Source organism: Chionomys nivalis, chromosome 23, assembly GCF_950005125.1.
Source record: "Chionomys nivalis chromosome 23, mChiNiv1.1, whole genome shotgun sequence".
Lineage (NCBI taxonomy): Eukaryota > Metazoa > Chordata > Mammalia > Rodentia > Cricetidae > Chionomys > Chionomys nivalis.
The window spans coordinates 32,965,996-32,986,190 of NC_080108.1; the positions used below are offsets into that span (position 1 = coordinate 32,965,996).

Here is a 20,195-nt window from a genome sequence, read left to right on the forward strand (position 1 = left end):
ACAATCTTTTAAATCTAAAACAATATTATAGGCTTCTTTCATTACAGAAGATTGAGAAGGCAATGGAAGCAGTAATTACTCTAATTAACTCTTCTTGAATCTTATATCAATCTCCAATTTCTATATTTCATTGTTAGGGATAACGTCTATAACTATTTTTCATGTAAGGAAGAAGTCATAGCTATGCACTGATTATATAAGAGTCCAATATCTGAACATATTCATATGTAATCAGAAATACTTTTCATTCTAAATGGTCTCAAAGCAAAATTAATAACTGCAATATTATTGTCATATTCTTGCTATTCGTCTCTCAAACGTTCAGATTCTGTATCTCCTGTTAATCTGTTTGATTAGTACATCATCGTAAACAATTCATCAGTTCCCTGATTAAATTTATATTACTCTTCAGTCTGCTATCCAGGAGACAAAAGTTTATTCCAGGCATTCTTTTTTTTTTTTTCAGTACTGTTTGCTCTAGCTAACTCTTTTCTTTTTCTTTTTCTTTTCTTTTTTTTTTTTTTTTTTTTTTTTGGTTTTTCGAGGCAGGGGGTTTCTCTGTAGCTTTGGTGCCTGTCCCAGAACTAGCTCTTGTAGACCAGGCTGGCCTCGAACTCACAGAGATCTGCCTGCCTCTGCCTCCCGAGTACTGGGATTAAAGGCGTGCGCCGCCCGGCTAGCTAACTCTTTTTTTAAAATTTATTTTTAATTAAAAATTTCCACCTCCTATCCTCCTCTCATTTCCCCCTCCCCCCATTCCCTCCTGCCCTTTCTCCCATCCAAAGAGCAGTCAGGGTTCCCTGCCCTGTGGGAAGTCCAACGTCCTCCCCCCATCATCCAGGAAGGTGAACATCCAAACAGACCAGGCTCCCACAAAGCCAGTACATACAGTAGGATCAAAACCCAGTGCCATTGTCCTTAGCTTCTCAGTCAGCCCTCCTTGTCCATGACATTCAGAGAGTCCTGTTTGATCACATGCTCCCTCAGTCCCAGTCCAGCTGGCCTTGGTGAGCTCACATTAGATCAGCCCCACCATCTCAGTGGGTGGGCGCATCCCTCGAGGTCCTGACTTCTTTGCTCATGTTCTCCCTCCTTCTGCTCCTCATTTGGACCTTGGGTGCTCAGTCCAGTGCTCCAATGTAGGTCTTTGTCTCTAGCTTCATCCATCGCCAGATGAAGGTTCTAAGGTGATATGCAAGATATTCATCAGTATGGCTATAGGATAGGGCCATTTTAAGCTCCCTTTCCTCAGCTGTCCAAGGATCTTACTGGGGACATCTCCCTGGACCCATGGGAACCTCTCTAGAGTCAAGTCTCTTGCCAACCCTAAAATGGCTCCCTTAATTAAGATATATACGGCCCTGCTCCCATATCCACTCTTTCTCCATCCCAACAGTCCCATTCCCCCAAGCTCTCCCCATCCTCCCCTTCTCACTTTTCTCTCTTCGTCTCCCCTTACCCCCACCTCTCCACCAACCCCACGTTTCCAATTTTTGTATTCCAGGCATTCTTTCCAGTTGAATTAACTTGGGCATATGCTGCTATTTCAAAATTTAATTGCTGATTTATTTTTATATAATGTCCCTCACCAGTAAGCATATGAAAAGAGATGGAAATTTTTTGGGTCAGATTTCTCTCATCTGTGGCCCAACAATTTTTCTGCATTTTTGGTTTCCCACAACAGATAGTCTCCATTTGAAGGCAAACTATGTCCAGGTTGCTTTAATTCTTTGAGTTGTTCAAATGGGCTCAGGACATCTAAGTTATTATTTTTTCTGCACATATCTTTGCTCTGTTGCTAATAACATTTATTCTATCTCTCCTCAGCTGGTACCTTTTCTGAAACTAGCTTGCTGAAGAGACATACAACTAAATCTGAGTGTTTACACTACTCCAGGAGGTCTCTACACCATTGATTACTCTAAACCAGTCCTTGTGTAGGAAGAGGAGTGCTTTTCTGATAAGAGGAGATATACAAACTTTCCTAATTGTGTGAAAGTGATATTGCTATATCTCTTAAAAATTTTGCTCCTGCTTAATTTTTCACCGTTTTCTACTTGTCAGCATTCCTCACCAGAAGCAAAGGACTTCAGTGCTCCTTATTCTTTTACTTAGTGCCTTCGTCCTATAGCTCTCTAGGCACAGGCTGATCATAATCACACAGTACTATAAATGTTTCCTCATCTAACAGCTCCTGTGGTGGATCGGAGTGACCTGTCTCACTTCTGACCATTGCAGGCGGAACTACTTTTTACCTATCGTGGTGAAAATCCAAACTCTACTTTATAAGTACCCACAAATTAATAGAATACTTTGTGCTGATTCCAGGTTATAATGGTCTTAAATTTTCACCTCATTTTTTGTGTTTCCAAGATACCATCCTCGGAAAATCAAACGCAGAGCTGCTCTACAAATTCTAAAAATTCCTGTTCTTGAAACTGTTACACATGAGCTGATCTAGCTTTTAAAATATCTCTAAGTGGACCTTGGGAGCTCAGGACAGTGCTCTGGTGTGGGTCTCTGTCTCTATTTCCATCTATCGCCTGTGGAAATTTCTATGGTGATATTCAAGATAGTAATCAGTCTGACTACAGGACAAGGCCAGTTTAGACACCCTCTCCTCTACTGACCAGGGTCTTAGCTGGGGACATCTCCATGGACAACTGGGAACCCCTCTAGAGCCAAGCCTCTTACCAACCTCAAATTGGCTCCCTTAATTAAGATATCTTCTTGCTTACTCACATATCCATTTTCCCTCTATCTCAACCATCCCACTTTCCCAAGCTTTCCACAACCCTCCCCTTCTCTTTTCTCACTTCTTTTCCCCATCCCCCACCTCCATGCACCCAACTTTTGCCTGATGATCTTGTCTGCTTCCAGTTTCCAGGAGGATCTATATATGTTTTTCTTTGGGTTCACATTACTACTTAGCTTCTCTAGGATCACGATCTATAGGCACAATATCCTTTGCTTATCGCGAGAATTCACCAATGAGTGAGTAATACCTTATTAATATTTTTGGGTCTGGGTTATTTCACTCAGGATAGTGTTTTCTATTTCCAACCATTTGCATGCAAATTTTAAGATGTCATTATTTTTAAATAATATAAAGTTAAGATATCTCCAAGCAATTGCATAGTAAGTTAACTACTAATTTTCTACCCCATTTCAAATTTATTTACAACTATAATCCCATGTTAGTCAACCCATGTTCACTCTTAATTTTTTTCCAATAACTTATTCTTTACTTAACAGCTGTGGGATTCTCAACTTGCAGTATCCATAATGATATACCGCCATACTTAAGATTCACTTCTGAGGAGCCATCACTCAGGGTCTTGACTGAACTATTCCCAGTTGGGATTAAGATTAAGATAGGCATTAACAAGAGAAAATTTATAGATTTTGTAGGGCATCCAGTGAATATTGTGATCTGTCTCAAGTTTATTATTCATAGTTCTTATGTACCTCAATATAAAATTGGGTGTGAAGCAAGACTTCCTTGCCATGATACAAAGACCAAACAAAGTAATTTCATCCACACATCTCCAAACAGGAAGTAACCACACACTAGGCAAAATGCTCTTTTGTCTTGGCACAATGTTCTGTAGCAACACCTTAGTTCCAAGCATCCTAGCTTATAACCAAGTTGAGAATCCCACAATATAATGTAAGTTATATGTAAAAGCTCTCTTTTGCTTTTTAATGTATTTTTGTTACTTGTTTTCATATGATTTACATGATATCTTAAAAAGACATATCACTAGCAGGGTGGTGGTGGCACACGCCTTTAATCCCAGCACTCAGGAGGCAGAGGCAGGCGGATCTATGTGAGTTCGAGGCCAGCCTGGTCTACAAAGGGAGTTCCAGGACAGGCTCCAAAGCTACAGAGAAACCCTGTCTCAAAAAACAAACAAACAAACAAAAAAAATAGACATATCTCTAATACATGTAATTTTATTATTTTATTTCATATGAACATGTCATTTTTTTTCTGTTCCCACTATATCTAGGCTTTGCTAGATAGAATTCCAGAGAATGGGTTCCCTAAAATCAGAACATGCAGGATGAATCAATCCTGGGCCCACAGTCTGCTCCAGTCATATAACTCTCCCTCACATTCAGAGTGCTTAGATTGTTAGTATCCTAGTCCCTCACTGTCAGGCAGAGTTCCTAGATACCATCAGCCTAGGTAAGCTGTTTCAGTGGGCCTTCCCACCACGACCTTGATCTCTCTTGGATGTATTCTTACAATTCCCATTATTCAACTGGGCTTTAGGAACTCAGCCATGTGATCAACTGTGGATCTCAGCATCTGCTTCAATAATTTGCTAGATTTAGGTTCTATGATGATGACATTTAAGATAGTCATCAATCTGACAACAAGGCAAGGCCTGTTCAAGTACCATCTCCACTATTACTTAGGGTCTAAGTTGTGATCATCCTTGTGAATTCCTCCAATTCCATGGTTTAGCTATTCCCATAATGTTTCTGTCAATGAATTTAACTTCTTCCTTCCTCGCTATCTCTTTCACTCACCAATCTTTAAAATCCTGTTACTTCCAGTTCTTTCCTCTTTATTACTCTCTTTATCCTTACTTTCTGCATTTCCTTTTTACCACACCCATATTTTCCCAATTTTTTTCATGATATTTGTCTTTTTTCTTTTCCCAGGGTTATCATTTTGTCCCTTAATGTTACCCTTATTACTTAGCTTCTCTGTGGTCCTGAGTTATACGTTCCCTATTCTATGCTTTATAGTTGTTGTTCACCCATGATTAGGTACAAACCATCCTCATCATTCTGGTCTAGGTTACCTCACTTTGAATGGATTTTTATATTTTCATTCATTTGCTCACAAATTTCAAGATATCTTTGTTTTTACTGCTGAATAGTTTTTTATTGTGTAAATGTGACTGCATTTTTTAAAAATCTATTTTTGGCCAATGACCATGGATTTTCTTCCATGTTGCTCTTATTACATTATATGCTTAAGGATTATAGAGGAATAACCCAGACATTTTTCCACTTTTTGACATTATTATCTACTATTAAGAAAAGATAATTTAATATTGGTGTTTACAGAGGACCATATCATATTTGGTGAGTAAGTAGAATACAATGATCTTTAGAGTGGTTAACTGTGTGGTCTGTGATTTATACTCATTATCTTAATTTTTATGCCTTCACGGTTACATTGGAAACTGAAATAGTCAGGAATATGCTCATTTGAAAATTTGCAAACCTGGAATTCCTTTTTAGAATATTTGTTTTCTAAAGCAGGCATGCTGGTATTGTACAATTCCAGGACATTAGAGAAATGTGGTAACAGGAGGTTTTCTGAGTATTCATGACCAGCTAGGCTAGAACGGAACGTTTTATTCACAGGAGGAAACATATCTCAATTGCACAAGTTTTAATAAATATCTGTATGAAATCACTATTGGTAAATATGTAAGCAGTTTTGTGCTAATGAATTTCCAACAACTGTAACTAAATGCATAATTTTTGTAGTATATCCATTGCTCAAAAACGCACTATGCATAGAGGAAGGACAATGACCAAACCCTTATCACAGTAGCTATTTGTAGTACTGAGCTAATGGAAAAAGAAATATAGAATTATTATCAGCATAGCTTTCCATGTAGGGCACTCATGTACCAATAGATGGTTTATAATAAAATGACATACAACTTCCTTAAATATATTCTGTATACATTAAAGATAGAAAAATATGGTTCAGATTTAATAGTGATTATGAAATTTTGAGAGGAATTCTAGTATTTGGAATCTAGTGGATTTTTAAAACAAATACTTATAAATTTATATCAAGAGAATATTTCAGGTATATTAATTACATATTATAAGAAACATTATGAAAGTAGCTTCTTGCAAAGGTGAGGGTGCAAATATCAATAAGGACTTAAAAACAGGCAAACATAAATATTAAGAATATAAATATATTAATTTTTTAAAGAAATAAATTAATTTGAATTCATTTTTTATCGTTAAGACACAGCGGGATACTTTATTACAGTCAGGTCTATTTCAGGAGAGCTTAAAATCAATATTCCTTTCTACAATCCATCCATCGCCTTATACAACATTCTAATGGACTTAATTAAGTATATTATGCATTGTAATTCAACTACATGAACCATTATAATCATATATTATATTTATATATTACATATTACATGTAGTATATAAAACATAAATAATTACATTTCAACTGCATAAACAAACAGATAAAAATAGACAAAAACAAATCACAAAGAATAAGAAGCCAGATGCACTGGACAGCGCAAAGTCACAATCAAAAAACCACAGATAGGAATGGAGGCTTTCATGTATACAGCTAGAATCTAGGCAAAAGCAGCTGTAATGTTGCTGTGACAACCAGTCATAATTAGCCAGGTTTGTCTGTTGTTAACTGGAGGCAAAAGAAAGGGTAAATTTTATTTTATCCTGTGTTCCCCTTGAAATGGCTGTGCTTCTTTTTACAACACACAGGGAGGAGGGAGCCACAGATGAATCATCAGCTCTGGATGAGATCACGATGTAAAATGCAGTTCTGTGCTTTCAGGTTTGAGAGCTCTCTTCTTATTGGTTCCTAGATAACATAAAAAGGTCTGCACTGAGGGATTTTGCCAGCCAGTCTCCTGGCTAAAGTCCAGCATTTAGCTGGAATTTAGTCAGGAGATTGGCTATAAACAAACTCAGAAAGAAAATCTGTTGCAGAGACCTGCAGGAGACAGAAGCTATAGATACCTAGTAAAAGCAAAGAATTTCTGAGATTTCCCGTTCTTCTGGTAATAGTCACCTGTTCCTGTTTGAGTGCAGGAAATGTGCTCGAGTCGCTGAAATCACTGCTTGAGCCTTAATATCTGTGATTTTTTGATTAGCCTTTGATTATTCACTTTCTGTAATCAAATTTTTGTATGGGAGTCAGTACCTGACAGAAACCGGGAATATACTGATCATATACACCACTGGAGGACCCCCTATGATAATTGCTCTATCGGGGAAAAGCTTCAGGCATCTCGGATTCTGAAAATTTCAAGTGGCAGATTCCACAGTGTGTTTAGGGAGTATGACATGGCATTTCTGAATGTGATACCAGTAAGCTGGAATTGGCAGCGAAGAATAATAATCAGACATCCGCAGGTAGAAATGTTGGATTTCAGGAAGAGAGGCGGGATACAGACCCAAGAAGTGGGATATATGATCAACTCCTAATTGCCTCGCAGTGCTTTCCCCTTTGATAATTGGATTCTTGTCTGAGATAAACTGCCTTTTTTTTTCTGTCATCCACTTTTACTTTCATTTTTTCGGCCGGACCATACCTTGAGAAGGGAGGGAGAAATGCGGCAGCAGCTCTGATGGACATCTCCATGGTTACCACAGGATTTGTTCCTATTGGTAGAATGGAGATCATTCTTGTCTTTGGTTCATATTGCAGGAACAATTTGAAAGCACACGCTCCTGCTGTCTGAGGCAAGGAGAGCTAATAACACTTTCAGCATAGCAGGTCCTTACTAGTCATGCTCTGACTATATTCCATTTCTCAGATGCTCATCCTTATGACCAAAACCAGACAGTATAGTAATAAGTAGCAGTCAATGTTGCATTATCACATATCGGCCCTTAGGCATGTGTTGGTGTCACCAGAGACGGTCTCATTGGATGTCACAAATATGAGTGCTGGATGTGAAAGGGAATGCGGTGTGAGAAGCAGTATAGACATTATCTGGGTCACTTCTAATTATAGCAGAAAAATTCTTGAAAGAAAGACAGCATTTCTGGGAATGATACTGTGGCCAGACTTAAGGACAGCTAGAAATTTCATGGAAGGTGTTCATCATAAAGCAATCTAGGGAAAGACAAGTTTATGCCTTGTTTGGATAACATCTACTGCAAATTTTCACTATGCTCCCAAATTTAACATGAACAGCCTAGAAATAACCACATCCTTATTCCATTGTGTGAAACAATCAAGAGATGAAGAACTGTAGTTTTGTACAATTAGGACCTATGTAGAAAATAGGTAGACATTCAAAAATAGAAGCCTAAAGTCATCCCTGGTGTGGACTGAGTACCTTAAAGGTTGAGAAGGTAGTAGTATTTCCATTACTCATCTGAATACACAAGTTTAAGGCATAGCTCTAGGTATTCTCAATGTTATTCTGTGTACTAATATAACAAATATGTCTAAGATTTTCAAAAGCCAAACTACAATGAAAAACTAGAGTTAACCTGAGGGATCTAAGCATCACAGGCATATGTAATCAAAGGAAGAGGAGAACAGCCACATCCAAATCTCTGAATTCATGCATTGATGGGAGAAATAAGTAGTTCCATTGATGAGATCTAGGTGATGGATGTTGATAGACTCAGGGAAAATTAACTTGAATTTTGTACATACTATCAAATGGAGCATCATATTTTCATTTGCATACAACACTTTAATTCTTTTAAATTTTATTTTTATTTTATATGCATTGGGGTTTTACCCTGAGTGACCTTCTCTTCACATCACTGAGCTATTTCCTATCTAGTTTCTGAAGTAATATTTCTGGTGAGTTTCTGCTGATGCACAAATATTTAGGTATGAGAATATATGATTAGGAGTCAGATTATTTCTATATGATTCTAACAGAAATTAAAAAATTCTCTATAGTTTTGTAATCTCTTTAGTCTCAGGTTTTAGTCCATTAAAGACGTGTGTGGTATTCTTTCCAAACCATGCTTTTAATCATAATCCTCATATTTACTTCATTTCACCCATGATTTGGGGGCAAATTTGACAAAAAAATATCTGAAGATTGTTCATGATCTTTGATTTTGTGCCATGTTGCACATAAGAGTGATAAATTTTGTTCCTGCTCATTCAAGCCATTATCATGCAAGTTCAGCTTCAGTCGTACCTCATGTATTCAATTCCTGTGGAGCCTCTGATAGCAACAGAGAGATTTCTGTGCTATGACGAAATAAATGATAGGAACATCAAAAAGGGATGCTTTGCCTCAAATTTGGAGGTGCAAATATGTTTTTCAAATGCTCTTTTAGCTTGAGTGTAGAATTATAGGAATGCCCTTATCCAAAAAGCATGTCTGATAACAATGTATTGGTAACTTTGTTAAAATATTCTCCTATTCTTTCATAGTATAGGAGGTATAGTTTTCATAATATCTCACCAACTGTATTGTGATATTTTTAGTTACATTCAAATATTTATGTAAGTTTATGTATCATATATATTTATATAAGGGTTTCCTCATATACATACATATATATATATATAATTTATTTATTAATGGGTACAATTGCTTTATATAGTTTAGAATTTCATGTGTAAGTGCAGTATTTATATTATTTCACAATTCTTCCTGATACTTTCAGTAAAATATCTGCATTGGATAATGTCAAATAATTCAATAATTAATGAACTTATTTTACATTTTGTGCATACACATATATATATATACAACTATCAAAATTATATAAGGAATGTGGGGATTATATGTAACCATTTTAGCTTATCATTATGAATTTTATAACTATCAATATTATTTTACAGTAAAAGCTGATGTTTTCTGATTTCACATGAATTTTTTGTTCATACCTTTCCTGCTATGTGTGGGAATTTGAGAGTGTTTGAAGCTGTGTCAGCATTAAAATTTCTGTTGTCACTGTGCTTACACAATTTTCGATTTTTAATTGATTTTGTTTAGTTTTTTGTTGGAGTTCTTATTTCCTAAACTATTTTTTTTTCTCTTTAGTATGTTCTCCTGAAGTGAGAGGTGATGTATGCTTTGAGTTGGTTTTATTGCCATTGGCTAATTAAAAATAGGCTTCAACCAATGTCTTTACAGAGTAAAGCCAGGCTGAAAGAAATAACAGAGTGAGTAGGCAGTTTCCAGGAGACGCCAAGTAGCTACTGCAAGAGGCAAATGCCTCAGCAGACACCTGCCAAAACTTTTCCAGTAAGTTATCGAACTAATGAACAGATTCATGCATACTGGTTAGTTTAGGATAAAATAGCTAGCAACAACACACGTAAAGTAAGCAATTGGCCAATTAGTACTCAAAGAATAAAATTTCTTAGTTATTATTTAAGTCAGGATGGTCATGGAATGAACTAGCTACATGGTCAACTATATCCACGTAAAACCTGAGAACGATTAAAAAAAATGCTAGACAAAAAGGATAGATTTACACATGGCTTTTTGGTAGTAGCATTTTCTTGGGTGGTCTCTGTTTGCTAGTAGCAAGCAGAGGAATGTTTTTTTTTTTTTTTGTTTTTTTTTTTTTTTTTTTTGTTTTTTTTTTTTTTTTATTTCAGAGAAGGCTTCCTGACTCAGTGGTAGCATAAAATCTTCAAAACTTGTTAAGAAAGCATCCTGGTTCATGCTAGTTTCAGGATCAACTATAATTCTTTCTGGTAGTCTAGCTACAGAGTATTTAACTGGAGTTTGTGAACAGAGTGCTGCAACTTACTTAATGGCAACATATATCTGGTGAGACCCAAGCCTGGACCTGGGTCTGAGAGAAAGGCTCTCAGAGGCATTAAACAAGTTTTCAGCATGTTGGATTGAGTGGAACTGACAGGCAATATGGCAGAGTTAGTCCTAGCCTTGTCCGCTTAGCATTTAGAATGCTTCTGGTCAGAAAACAGTTATATCTATAAAAAGAAACAACTCGTTGAAAAAAAATAAAGTATTTAAGTAGACAGAGTATAGATAGTCATAGATTAAATAAGTAAAGAAAAATAAGTCATATAAAGATGAAAAATACACAGAGAAACTGGCTTATGTATATTATTGTGTATTATTTTTGACTGTGAATTAGTTAAGTACAGAAAGACATTTCACAGTATGTAGTGCTAATCTAATCGAAATATGTGATTTATGGGTATCTTGACTTCAAAATTTGGTTCTAGGTAAAGATATTTTGCTTTGGAAAAGAGGTTCTCCTTCCTTTCCAGAGAGAATGAAAACCTGTGGATTTCTCAAGATTAATGGGAAAAGATGTACTTAAGTGTTGCGGCCGCCTCGTCCAGCAAGGAAGATGCAACACCGGAGCTCTTCTTGCTAAGCAGTTTATTCAGGACTTTATTCAGCTTCTTTCTCTTTACCTTTCTCCCTCTCTCTCTTTTTTCTTCTCTGTCTGTCTCTTTCTCTGTCTGTCACTGTCTGTCTCTGTCTGTCTCTGTCTCTCTGTCTCTCTCTGTCTCTCTCTGTCTCTGTCTCTCTCTGTCTCTCTCTCTCTCTCTCTCTCTCTCTCTCTCGGCAAACATCTCCCTGCCCTTTAAAAGGCACAGGCCGCCAACCCCGGATTGCCATGTGGGCACTGTCCATAGGTCCACGCATATGCAAGCAGCTGACAATCATTGTGTAATAGCATAAGTCAGGCCTTAGTCATAAGGAGTTGATTATTACAGAGAGCACTCGCTTTCGGGATCGTGGAGGGCGGAAGCCAGCACCATGAGGTGCCGATCCACGCAGCTCTCTTCACTTAAGGTCTAAATAATCTCCTCCAAATACTTAGCCCAATAAACAGCAGGAAGAAGTTAGGAAAGAATCATGACCAAATTCAAAAATATTTTTATAAAATTTGGTTACATTTAAAGAGTGATATGCTATAGAGATATGCATTGGTATAGATTTTGGTTTATTAATATAAATTTAAGATCAATTTATATATATATCATTATATATATGTTTCTGCTCTTGATTAAGGTATTGTATTGTGCAGCTAGTTTAAAATATAATGTATAATTTTGAAATATAGCTTAATATAGAGTCACCTATATTAGTCAAGTTTGTAGTCAGGTTAGTTAGCTTTTCTAGAGTTACAGAAATATATTTCAGAAAAAGAGTTGTAATTCAAGCTTCTCAAAGACTAACAGAATATGGTATTTAAAATGTTTTCAAAACTTAGGCCTTTTTATAACAATGAGACACATACTCATCTACACCTGGTAGCACCAATTACTTCAAGAGGAAGATGGGCATCTAGCAGGCTCCTTATGGAGATTGCTAGCTATTGGGCAAGAAACTGCTTTTGCCTGGACTACTTAATGATATATTGTATGAACTATACATGCTGGACCCACATAAATTGACTTCTAAAAGTGACTAAAGAAAGTGAGACAGTCGTTAAAGTATCCTGCTTTATGAAAGGTTCTGCAAGACAATCTGCAGGACATGGAAGAAAGTGACTGACAAACGGTCATTATAGTGGGAACTGTCTTTAACATTTCCTGATAAAGGCTGCCAGAAACTATGTGCCAATAAGATGAATATGGGTGCTGAAATTTGCCAGTAAGCCATGACCTCATGGTGATCCAGAGAAGAGTGGAGATGGGTTATTTTAGAATTTAAGAGCTAGCTAGAAATACTCTTAAGCTATCGGCCAGGCATTATTGTAAATAATCAAGTTTCTGATTGGTTATTTCAAGTTAGGGCATTAAGATACATGCCATCAGCCTCTGAAAACAGATCTATTCCTAACGATAAGCTGTCTTTAAATGAGATATCCTCTTCCTTGGGATATAAATTGAATCTGCACATGCCATGAAGTATTTTTAGTTCAAGAATAATGGTAAGTAGTATGCATTAATCAGGTGTAATTAGAAGAAACACTGCAAATATTTAGCTCTTTGAACAACTGTGTATGAGTAATATTGGTATAAAATCATGTTTTTATGGCTTAAAAAGCTATTATTTGACACTCTAGTGCATATTAACCAGCATGCTTACCCTCAACATTACAATGCTGTTGCTTTCTCATGAAGACATCATTTGTAAGGATATTTTATCTTTTCTTGTTATGGTCATACTTCAAATTTTGGAATTTTCCTTACCAAGTTATTTTTGTATTACCCATTTTTTTCTTTTTCTATGCTTTCTTCCTGTTTGATTATTTTAAAATCAAGCACTCCAAAAGAAAGACACAAATCTCTTCTGAAATGTAAGTGGTGATGATGAAAAGCTCTATGCTAAACCCCAGGGTGAAGAAACTCCTGTGATGTATGACATTTCTTATGCTGATCTGGTTGACATTGGGCATGTGATCTCTAACAAGATGCCTTATTTCAGGATGCTGGCTTCTTTAAAGGGGAGTCACGTTCTAATAAAGGGCAGACATATCTAAGAAAGAGAGCATTTTGCAAATTGCAATGCAGGAGGTGAAGATTTTGAAATTAGTGAATTACCTGTAGATTGAGGAATATGCATCCATATGCAAAGATGTGTGGATAAATTGGGACAGAAAATGCTTTTCAACCCACAAAAATACCTCCAGCCAATTTTTACTAATAAAGCCTTAACTAGGTTACAAAGAAATAATATTATGAGTTTTAAATGGAACTCTATAGAAAGGAGCAATTATAATTAAATGGTTTCATCCTTAGTTGAAGGCTGATTTTGAGAGAGAGAAAAAAGGAGAAACTTTCACCTAGTTAAGCTAATAAATATCAGTTTTGTTACAATGAAATCAGAACACTGGTGAATCTCACTACTTCTCAGAATTATGTCACTGTTCAGTTTAGAGTGACATGTAGAATTTCTGACAAGTAAAAATGCAGGCTATATTTCTGACTGACAGGAGTTCAAAACATGCCCACTGTCACTGACACAAAAACACAGACTAAAGCAAAGGTTGAGAGGGATTAATTTGAAAATATTTATAAATTTTCTTCAATATGTCTTCACAGAGCTAATCATTACTATTATTATTGGTTCATAAAAAAGTAATTTAATTTTAATTTACAATGCATAATTGCTTTCTATTTTATCTCATTTTTTATTTTCTATTTTTTAAGCATCTGGTTCCTTATTTGTGTTTTTTTACTTTTATGGCATGTAAATGACCTTTATATGTATTGATATGGTTAATGACTCCACTAGTATTTAGGCAGAGTAAAGCTATCCAGTATAGGGAATAGTTTACAGAGCAGAGCACCAGCGCAACAGCATGGACAGACCCTTCTCCCATTGTCAGGGGTGACACAAGTAGATCAAGCCTCACAACTGTTATTAATTAAGAGGCACTCAAGTGTGTTTTAAGAATTGTGGAAAATTTATTCACAAAGTGTACAAAGTATCATTGAGGATTTCATAGTAGAATATGGCACAATGGAATTCACCAAGGTGATTAAGAAAGTTTCCAAAAAGATTTTGCCTGTACATATTATATCGTACATAAAGTATGAAAACATAATTTTTGAGGCTCCAACATTGTGAATAATGAAGGCTATTTATTACAGGTCTTATGTTCCAAATAATTGTTGATCACGGAGGACTTACAAACTTCTAAATCTATAAAGAGTGCTATGATATTTACGCTTGCATTCCAGGATGAAATGAACATTTGCTATGACCAGAAACTGATTGATTTTCATGATCTAATAGGATAACTAAAAAAAACCCTAGAAATTGCCTCAAATATTCCCCTCCTTGATCTAGACCCTATAGTGCAATAAAAACTAATGATGAATTTGTGAATATTAATCACCATGTCATAATCATTATTTGTGGATCTTATAATCATTACTTGTGGATATTCCATGTTTCAAATCAATTAAGTTTCGCAAAGAAGCAAAGTTCTTATTGGATTAAATGTGTACTACAGTCAAGCAAAAACAGTATTTTCAGAGCATCATGATAAAGTAGTCCCACATCATTTTGGGATAAAGTAAAATAAAGGATTCCTTATTTAGGGGTAGCACTGCAGATCAACAGTCCTCTACATGAGCAGGGAACAGGGAACAAAATCAGGCTGACAAGAGGGAGAAAGACCATGTTTCTTGATCTATTGTTATAGTATTCCAAGACCATGTCTAAGTGGCCCAGCATCCAAAACCATTGTCTTAAGAAGTTCCCAAAGCACCTCTCCCTTTTGTTTAAATAAGAGAGTTTTAAACCCAATGTAAAACTATATAAAATAAGAACAGATATCATAGATATCAAGTATAAAAATTAGAGTTACCAGAGAAACCCTGTCTTGAAAAACCAAAAAAAAAAAAGATTTATACCCATCATAAACAATATCCAGAAAGAAATGTATCCTAAATGTTTCAATAAATCCCCTAGCCGATGGAACTAAGTCTTATATCAGAAATGGATTGGCCAAGAGGAATGTAACTATGAGTACTTAGTATTCAACCCTATTGGAAACCGGAGAGGAAAATAATATTACTTTAGTAAACATGAAGTACAAAGAAGCAACTTTTAAATGTGCAATAAATGACAAAGGCAACTGGCTACGTAGGCAATCACCCAAAGTCTCATTTTCAACATTGGAGCAAATAACATTTCCTGAGACCTAGAGTCATTGACAGACCATTTTCATAGGCAGGAAAAATTTTAAATTCATCTTACTCTGTCTTGGCAAAGGTTGGCATTTTTTTTCTTTGATCATGCTTGTCCAGTTCAGACATCGTGAATATTTTCATTGTCAAGACATGGGGAGTTAAATGCACAAAGGCCAGTTTTGCCAAGCTCCAAATGGATATCTTCAGTGCCACACATGCCCTGGGTCATAGACTGGTGCTGCCAGGAGAATGAATGTTTTTTTTTTTCCTTATGTTCCCCTTGTTACTTAGCTTGTCTGAGGTCATGGGCTTTAGGTTTCCTACACTTTGCTTTATCTGGTGCTCACTGATGATTGGCTATAAACCATCCTCATCATTCTGATCTGCGTTAATTCACTCAGGATGGAGTTTTCTAGTTTCATTCTTTTGCCTGAAATTTGAAGATGTCATTGTCTTTTATCACTGAGGAGTACCCCGTTAGTTAAATATACCCACAATTTTTTATCCTGGTTTTTTTGATGGACATGGATTTACCTCCATTCCGTTCTAATTATACTATATTCATAAGGATGAGAGTGGTAGAACCCAGACATTTGCCCATTTTTTCACATTATCATCTACTATTCAGAAAAGATAATTTAACGTTGGTGTTACAGAACCATCTCAAATTCTGTGAGTTTGATATGGTTCATGATCTTTAGAGTAGTAAGTAGTATAGTCTGTGAGTTATAGTCTTTTTCTTATTTTTTTTTTTGCTTTTTTTGTTACATTGTAACCTTTGACGGTCAACAACTTGTTCATTTGTAAATTAAGAAACCTAGAAGACATTTTCACAATACTCATTTTCTAAAGCAGTCATGCTGGCATTTCCAATTACAGAATATTAGAGAAGTGTAGAAAGAGGAAGATCTCTGAGTATTCATGGCCAGCTAGGCTAGAAAGCACATTACAATCAAAGGAAAAGTCCAATCTCATATCTTCTAGTTCTAATAAACATCTGGACTTAACCAGTATTTGATTAATATAAAAGAACTTTTGCCCCAATGAAATTTCAAAAACTGGCACTAAATGCATTATTCTTGTAGTTTATCCAGTGCTCAAAAATCCTAGTACGCCTATGGAAGGACAAATGAAACTGAACCCTTATTAAAGGGGCTATTTAATGTGTTTAAATAATTGAAAAGGAATGTTACAATTATTTTCAGAGTAGCTTGCTATGAAAGGTACTATGTAACAATAGATGGCTTGAAATTGGTGGACATAAAACTTAGTTAAATAAATTCTTATATTATATATTATATAATATATATATTATATATGTATATATATATATATCTGTTTTAAAACTGCTTAGGAGATTTAGAGAGAACTAATATTTTAAATCTAGTTTTTCTAAAATAAATGACTATAAATTATTATTTAGAGAATATTTATGTATATTGATTTCATGTAAGAAAAATATGAAGGCTGCTTCATGCAAAGGTAAATGTGCAAACACCAATAAGCCTTAAAGCAAGCAAACACAAATGTTAACAATTCAAAATATTTATTTTTTTCTGAAATCAATTAAACTGAAATAATTTCTTTATCATTAAGACATTGTGAGCTTAAATATTACAGTTGAGTCTATGTGGGAGAGGGTTTAAAATCTACATTTCTTTCTACAATCCACCCACTTCCATTTATAGCATTCTAATCAATTTAAATATATCATGTATTCTAATTAAACTACATGAAAAATATAATTGCATTTTATTTGTATATAATTCATAATATAGTAATATGTAACCTATTTAATTATAATTTGACTGCATAAAAAAACCACATATAAAATCAGAGAAAAAAAATCACAAAGAATCAGAAGCCAGATACATTGGCAGCACAGATTCACAATCAAAAATCTCCAGAGAGGAATAGAGGCTTCCATGTATATAGGTAGATTCTAGGCAAAAACAGCTGCCAGCTTGCTCAACCTGTCACATTTTGCCAGTTTCATTGGCTGTTAATTGGAGGCAAAATGCCTGGTAATTACATTTTATCCTGTGTTCCCCTGTCAGTTGCTCTGCTTCTTTTCCCTATACAAGCTAAGGAGGGAGAAATAGATGACTCATCAGCTCTGGATGAGATCATCAAGTTAGATGCAGTCCTGTGCTTTCCGGTCCTTGTTATGAGATCTCTCTGCTTATTGGTTCCTACATAGCATAAAAAGATCTGCACTGAGGAATTTTGCCAGTGGGGCTTTGACTAAAGTCCTGCTCAAAGCTGGACTTTAGTCAAAGCCTCACTGTAAAAAACACCAGAGAAGAAAATGTGTCTCAGAGACCTGCAGGATACAGAAGCAATAGGAAAAGCAAGGAATTTGTGAGAGTCACCTGATTCTGTTTGCAGTGCAAGAAATGTGCTAGAGACCGACGCGGCTGATTCAGCAGTAAAATCTGCGATTCAAAGGTTAGCTTTAAATTATGTATTTTCTGAAATGACGATTTTCTTAGCAAGTCTATTCATGACAACGCTGAAATGTACTGATTTTATGAGCCATTCGAAGCCTCACTGCGACAACTGTTATGTTGGCAAATAGCCTCAGCGCCTGGGAATCTGAAAATTTCAAGTGTTAGATTCTGCAATACGTGTTTAGGGATTCTGTCATCGCATTTCTGAATGTGATACCAGTAAGCTGCAATCGGCAGCACAGTGTCACAATCAGCCGTCAGCAGGGAGGAATGGAAATTTCAGGTAGATAGTCAGATTACAGACGCAAGAATTCAGATATGTGATCACCTCCTACTTACCTCATAATGATTTCCCTTTTGAAAATTGGATTCTGGTCCTAGGTAAACTACATTATTTCCTGCCATCTGCTTCCACTTTCATATTTTTCTGTCGCAGCAAACATTGAGATGGGAGGGAGAAATGAGTCAGCAGCTCTGACGCAGATCTCCAAGGTAACCACAGGCTTTGTTCCTATTGGTGGAATTGATATCATTCTCGTCATTTTTCCGGGGAAAATTTAAATGCACACACTTCAGAGAATTCAGAGGCAAGGAGAACTAATAATATTGTCAGCATAGTGGGTCGTTCCTAGTCAGGCTCTGACTATATGCGAGCTCTAAGCTGCAAATATTTATAGCTGAAATTGGTCCAGACAGGACAGACTGCTCTTGACAGCTATATGTGAAAATCCCACGGTAATTAGCAGTTAGGTACTGGTATATTTCCAGTATTAGTTTGGAGTCACCTGTTATGGTCTTTGCATCATGTCCATTCCTGTTTCTGAAACCTCTCCTCTTTAAAATTGTGGCACCACTATCTCTGTCTTGAACACTGAAATCTCTGCAAAGAAATAATTCCCTTAAGGTTTTAGTATATGACATAGTCTTTGTATATGTGCATATAAATACCCATATACATGATACTTTCAAACTGTATGCCCATTCCTGATTAGGGAATCAGACAGCCTGAGCTTTTTTGGAAATCAAGTGTTTATTGATGATGGCAGCTAGGTATTACATACTTCCCTGGAAAATAATTAACACAATAGATAGCTTTGTTATTGTGTGTTTGTTGTATATGCTTTGAAAAAGTGTAGAACTTACCTTGTACATTCATCTCAGACACTAAATGCGTATGTCTGCTAGTAATATTGAGACTGGAAAACATTGGTACTTTGGAATCAAGAGCCTCCATTTCAATCTGTTATGATTTTTCTGATGTAGGTGGATATTCTTTCTATGGGTTGTTTTCTTTGGTTAATTAACACAGAAACTGCTTGGCTTGATAGGTAAGAACGTAGGTGGGTGGAGTAGACAGAACAGAATGCTGGGAAGAAGGGAAGTGAGGTCAGACGCCATGAAGCCAGGAGCCAGGTCAGACATGCTGAATCTTCCCTGGTAAGCCACCAACTCGGGGTGCTACACACATTATGAGAAATGGGTAAATCAAGATGTGAGAATTAGCCAATAAGAGGCTGGAACTAATGGGCCAGGCAGTGTTTAAAAGAATACAATTTGTGTTTTTTTATTTTGGGTGTAAAGCTAACCATGCAGGAGCCGGGAGGGTCGAAAAGCAGGCCTGCCCGCAGTTCCTTCTACAGGCTCTTATTTTCTATAGAAAGACCTTCCCTGTACATCATTATATTATTTTCCAACTAGTGCCAAAGGAAAATCTCTGATGAGGGTCAAATGAGCATATTAATATTTCATTAGACTCTGGGAGAATAAAATATATTATTTTTATGTAAGTCTGTCATCATTGTAGTCCTAGATTCCTAGCCAGTAAGGCTGTTTGAGTTATGCCTTCCATCATGTAGTCTTAATAACAAGATTTACTTGATTTTTTTGATTTTTTGGCCACTATGAAAATATATATCTGAAGAATTCTTACTATTTTCTCTTTTCAGGCATGTAGCTAATGAGAGTGAAGAATTTTGGTCATGCTAATTTCAGGATTAATCATCAATTATAGCCCAAGTAGGTAATCCCATTTAATTTACTAATAATAGCAGAAGTACTGACATTCTATGATGATTAAAAGACATAGAAACTTCCAAAACAGGTTCTTTACATCATATTGGCATAATTTTGAAATGGCCAATAAACAAATTAAATAGCATACTACTTGAATCCCAGTGAGAAAATCTGATAGCCCTCATAGTATAAGGAGTTCAGTTTTACAGTCTGTCTCCTAATATACTATGAAGCATCTCCATTACTTTCTAATATTTATATAAGTTTATGGATGTGTACATGTATGAGATTGACTATGCATAATTATATTTATACATATATAAGAATGCATGTGTACACTTTCTTAACATAGTTTAACATGAGTACTGTATTTATGTTATTTTATTCTCATTCTTCTTCACCTTTTAAAATAG

At 35.8% G+C, this 20,195-nt stretch overlaps 1 long non-coding RNA gene across 6 annotated transcripts in view; it reads left to right on the plus strand.

Annotated features, from left to right (window-relative positions):
- LOC130865073 (uncharacterized) overlaps positions 1 to 20,195 on the plus strand; it is a 134,080-nt gene that overhangs the window by 7,390 nt on the left and 106,495 nt on the right. For all 6 annotated transcript variants that reach the window (XR_009056070.1, XR_009056072.1, XR_009056068.1 and 3 more), the window contains exons 3-5: positions 18,206 to 18,261; positions 19,098 to 19,206; positions 19,716 to 19,785. This is a non-coding gene — a long non-coding RNA (uncharacterized LOC130865073). The remainder of the gene's footprint in view (positions 1 to 18,205; positions 18,262 to 19,097; positions 19,207 to 19,715; positions 19,786 to 20,195) is intronic.